Raw genomic sequence first — 5553 nt, forward strand, 5'->3', positions numbered from 1 at the left:
AAAAGTCTTAAATTAGCTCATATTAAATGTACTTAAGTATTAAAAGTATCTGGTGTTGAAATTTACTTAAGTATCAAAAGTAAAAGTACAAAAATTAAAAATCTAAAGTGCTTTTTATAGTCTATACAGACAGAAAACTACCAAAAATGTTTCTCCTCAAGATTTATTTCAACTGACTGAAAAATTATAACAATATGCATATAATCTATAATTTTACAAATTTTGAACCCTAGATACTGAGGTTCAAATAGTTATGGACCAGTGCATCTGAACTTCTAGAGACAACAAAGAATCAACACAACAGAATAAACAAGTGCCTCTTGTGTCTGCCTAAGAACATTAATAAACCACAGTATAACCACTAAAACATTCTGTAAATATCACAAAACCTGGACCTTTCATCAGTAGAAGGAGTGATACACAATGCCCCTTCTGATAACTCAGTAACCGGAAACAAGTTCTAGGCACACAAATTAAGATAGTTTGTCTTTTGTTAACAGCTGCACTTTGCTAGTACAAATAAGAAAAACTCACTGGACACAATCTTGTTTTGCTGCCAAATTTCAGACCGAATAATACAAACTGAACTGAACCGAGCTCCTGCAGGAGAACCTGGATCATTATAAAGGGTATAAATGGATGGGGAATGTGCTGGTGTTGATTAAGTCCCTCCTCTTTGTACACACATCGCTATTCCTCATTGGATGGTTTAGTGAAGTCCTCGGATCTGCCCCACCAGAGTCGGAGCGCCGAGAAGACGATCAAACTGGAATCTAGAGGAAGTCAATCTCGTAACAGGATTCCTGATGGTGAACCTGCGGAGGGATCATGACCGGTACAGCCTGCTTGACCCCGGTCGACCAAGGCAGCCCGACCAACCTCCGGACGCTGGGGTCTCGCGCCCCCCCTCACGCCGCCGGACCTGCACATCTCCCGAGGCAGCGAGCACGCGAGTGAGCGAGAGAGGTGCGCCGTGCATACAGGCTCGCGTTGCGCCAACCTCCGCTGCTCAAGTAACGAGACAGTTTTGAGAATGTAAGAAGTAGATAGTACAGATATCTGTGTTCAAATGTAGCAAGTAAAAGTAAAAAGTCGTCAGGAAAATAAATACTCAAGTAAAGAACAGTAATGTGTAAAATCTACTTAAGTACAGGAAAGAAGTAGTTGTACTTCGTTACCTCCCACCACTGCTTGAAACTATACAACAACAAAACCTATTGCTTTATCTATCATCATATGCTTACATGGCTCAAGGCTTTTTTAATATAAAATTGTTATAAAAGTTAGTTTATTTAACACGTCTAATGAACAGATTGAAGCAAGTTAGCTACAGAGTCGTGTGTTTGGTTGTGACGTTATTTTTTATTTTAATACGTTAATATCAAGATGCTACACGTGTAAGTTGCATGTGATAGTAACTATGTTTCACCATTATTCTGTTACAGGCTGGTATATCCACCATTACTATTCCCACCTCGGTTATTTAGCCTGTCATGGAGTTAGACAGTTTAGATATGATTATAATCTCCACACATCAGTGTTGTAAACAGTTCTCAAATTAATTATATAATTATGTTTTCACACTGAGGGAAGTGGAGAGACTTGATGTGGACTGTTATCAATAGCTCTGTGGGAGATTATAACCTCGAATATTACAGATGAGGTAGAAAGACATTTTATCTATTTGTACAATGTTGTATTTCTTTCAGTACTTTTATCAGAAGGGACTTAAAATATGTACTGTAACTGTTGCCACTATATTAATGTAACATGTTATAAAGGTTTCTAATGTTTATTTTGTATTTGTATATACGTGTGTAATGTGTGTAATTAGAGATAACTTTTATTTTGAAGCCTCCGCTGAGCTGCATGTTTTAGAAGAACCTTCTAGAAGAAACACGGAGAAGTAACAAGAAGAAGAGACACGGAGAAGCAGGCAGATGTAAACACGGAGAAGTAACAAGAAGAAGAGACACGGAGAAGCAGGCAGATGTAGTGCCATGTCTAAGAGTTTAAGTAAGAAAAGATAAGAAGATTCCTTTTCAAGAGCATGCAGCCAACGAGGTATTTTGTTTGTTATTTATTTTAACTTTAACTGTAATTATTTGTACTGTGTTTTGCTAGTTAGCTAACGCTGTATGTTGTGTCTTTTGTTGCCGTGTGTGGCGCAGTTTTCACGGTCTGATATGAAGAACAAGACTTTATTAAAGACCCGTGGAGGAAACCATTTGCTGTTGACTGTGCTTGGGAGGGAGTCATATGTACATTTAACCATGAGGATACAAACCAAGACCACAGTACAACGGTTCTATCTGAAATCTGTTGTGCTTCATACACAACTCAAAACATTCTTTAACAGTGCTTTTTTTCTCTTCATAGATGAAGAACTGCAGCACTTGATGTCCTCAGCAGCAACATGGTGGAGATCTGCAGCTTCATGCTGGTCAACTCAGTGTTTAATATTTCTGCTTTGCCATAAGAGACAGAACATGGTCATCACAGCTGTGTCCTTCAGGCTCGTCTGTCCCTAATAAAATGATAGGAAACATAAAATATATCATTATTGTACAGGAAGTGTTACTTTTGAACAAGTGTGTATTCTCATTTTCTGTGGATATTCAACTATGTATTTGAATATGCTTTTGGATTAAAACGTGCACGAGCATGACAATAAATGTACAGTATGGAGTTATTTCACGTTAAAAGTATTGCATTATAATTTAATACATTATGTATTATGTGCAATACTTTGATTGTTAGTAAGTAATGAAAACAGGTCTGTACCTGGAGTCAGTGCTCAGTCTGGTTGGATTCAAGTTGTGTCTCATGCTGGACATGCTAGAGGAACATTGAACACAAATACACAGATATGTAAAGTCATACGTGTGCCAGGTCAACTGCTTAACAGAGTTTTACATGGTAAAAATTAAATATTACTTCAAAGTTAAATCATTTCAGCTTAGGAAATAGGTAGTGCATATTAGCCTACAAATCTGTATGACACTGTCTGTTCTATTAAAGTTACAAGGCTATGATTTACTCATATTTAACAAAAGAATTCAGTGAAGTCTGTCTGAGATTAACAATTTAAAGAGTGAAGGTGGCAGACACGGTTACTTTTCACTGTAACACGTTACAACACTACTCTGAAGAAAGAGCTTTAGGACACGTAAAGCTCCTTTGAACAGCTGCTGTTGCAATGCAGATGTGACTTCAAACACTCAGGTTTCAGTTAGCTTAGCTAGCCCGCTAGCGAAGCTAGCTTACAAGCCGACACACAGTCTCCTGTCTCAGAGTCATCCTCATAAAGTAACGCTTATATCTGCTGGGTGGACCCGCTCATGTCGTTTCATGTCGGTGTTTGTCGGTAATAACCCCAATCGAATCGGAGGACAGTTACTGCACCCATGCGAAGATATTGTTTAGCCTCGGGGCTAGCGCAGCTTTGCTAACAAGTTGCTAATCACCTCTAACACATAGAAATAAAATAGTTAACTTCACTTACCACAGAAGCGGGAGCGCAGTCGCCGTTAACGTGTCCGTCAGATGAACAAGCAGAACATCAAACTGTGCTACTGATTCCATTTGTGAGTAAACTTTCACCACCACTCAGCTTGTATTCACTGAAGGAGATTCTCATGATGCGTTCACTTGCAGCTGTGTTAAATTGCGTTTCGTATTTCATGTCGAGATGACCATTATGAAAAAATTAACAGTAAGCCCGCCATATTGGATTAAGTGGCCATTTTGGTCATATTCCATATTTTTACTCTGATGTACTTCTTGTAGAGTTTTCACCATATCAACTTAAAATTTAGACGAGTGCCATTACAACAAAATGGAGATCAAAAGTTATTGAAAGATAAACTTTTCGTCACACTGTCTGACCGTGGCGTGGCGTCAAAGTTTGATGAAAGGCCATCAAAACAGGAGCTTCTCTATCTCAGACATATTTGGTCCAATCGACTCCAAACTACACATGTACGACAGTAGTCGCGACCTGAAGACATCTACAAGATATTGTGACTTAAAAACACAGCGCCTCCTGGTGGCCGCAGGAAATGTCTTGTTTTTGGTACATTTTACACTTGGATGTATTTCTCCTCATCCACTTTGTGAAACCATGTCAAACTGTGTCAAAGGGGTCTCAAGACATTGATAATGTAGGCTTACGATTACTGTGACTTTTCATCATGCGGATTATTAATGGGGTGTCATCAAAGTTCAACTCGTCATGACACACGAAATTGCTGTAACTTCTGTGTTCATGGGTCCAGCTCCCTCAAACTACATGTGTGTATCAACAGCCCACCCCTGAAGAGATACAGATAGTTTTAAGGAGTAGGCGTGTCAAAATAACTGACTAGCGCCCCCTAAAGGGCACCCCCGGCACTACGATTGGTCTACATCTACAAAAATCGATAGTGACATGTGTCTTTTCATGACAAAGAAATAAGTCTCTTGGACAGATATGCTAAACCACATAGGAAGCCCGCCATTTTGGATTTGGTAGCCATTTTGGCCATATTCCACACTTTTACTTTGGTGTACTTGTTGAGCTTTCATCAGATCAACGTGAAATTTAGTTGAGTGTCATCACAAGAAGATGGAGATGAAAAGTTATTAAAAGATCGATTTCTTTTCTCACGGTGTGAACTTGGCGTGACGTCAAAGTTTAATTACACGCCATTAAAACATGAGCTTCTGTATCTTGGACATATTTTTGGTCCAATCCAGTCCAAACCAGACATGTAAGACAAGAGTCGCGACCTGATGACATCTACAAAGACACCATGATTTAAAACGATAGCACCATCTGCTGGCTACAGAAAGTGAGGCGTTTATCCTTGCTTCAGTGCTCAAACGCATGTAACACGGAGACGAGCGCTTGGTCATCGAACGCTCTCTCTTCACCGACGGCAACAGACTTGAAATCGCCTGTGCTCGGGCCCGTTAGTGCTACAACGTAGCCCTAGTTATTAATTTGTCAATGCGGTCTTTATTACTGCATATAAAATTCGCTTGACATGCTAAAATATTAAGAAAACAATATAGCAATATTGAACATAAAGTTAGGCGAAAGTAAATTATAGCAGTATGTGTGAATGACATAATGACAATAAATAAAGCTGGTGATATGTTGATGATGTTCTTACCAGTTATAGCAGTTGAAGAACTTCAATGTCTTATGAAGAGGAGAAGAAAAGGTCACGCCAGTGTTGGCACACCTGGGAATAAAAACAGTGGAGAGGTAGGGTTGTGTGAGATTAAGGTGTATATATGGGAATAGTGTGAAATAGGAGGAAGCCAGTTGTGAATTAAAGGAGAAATATAGGTACAGTATATATATGTAGTAGGCGAAAATGCTTGTGATTGGTTTGTCATTACATTTCGTGTGGACTGAGTTTCTGGTTTCATGCGGCTCAATACGCGTTTATCACGGAAGAATTTTAAGAACGAATATGGACTAAATAGATGAGCACGTGGAAGAAGAGGTCCGAAAGTATGACCAATTGTAAAAATCGTAACTGACCGGCGGATTTGTTGTGCAGA

General features: G+C 39.1%; 1 long non-coding RNA gene across 1 annotated transcript; it reads right to left on the reverse strand.

The window, feature by feature from the left end:
- Nucleotides 1–2187: 2187 nt before the first annotated feature.
- Nucleotides 2188–3656, reverse strand: LOC133952301 (uncharacterized). The gene is made up of 3 exons (XR_009920531.1): nucleotides 3506–3656; nucleotides 2785–2838; nucleotides 2188–2527 (listed from the first exon to the last, which is right to left on the reverse strand). It is a non-coding gene; the product is annotated as an uncharacterized LOC133952301 (long non-coding RNA).
- Between the last annotated feature and the right edge of the window lie 1897 nt (nucleotides 3657–5553).

This window comes from Platichthys flesus, chromosome 4 (genome assembly GCF_949316205.1).
Source record: "Platichthys flesus chromosome 4, fPlaFle2.1, whole genome shotgun sequence".
In the NCBI taxonomy this organism is placed as follows: domain Eukaryota; kingdom Metazoa; phylum Chordata; class Actinopteri; order Pleuronectiformes; family Pleuronectidae; genus Platichthys; species Platichthys flesus.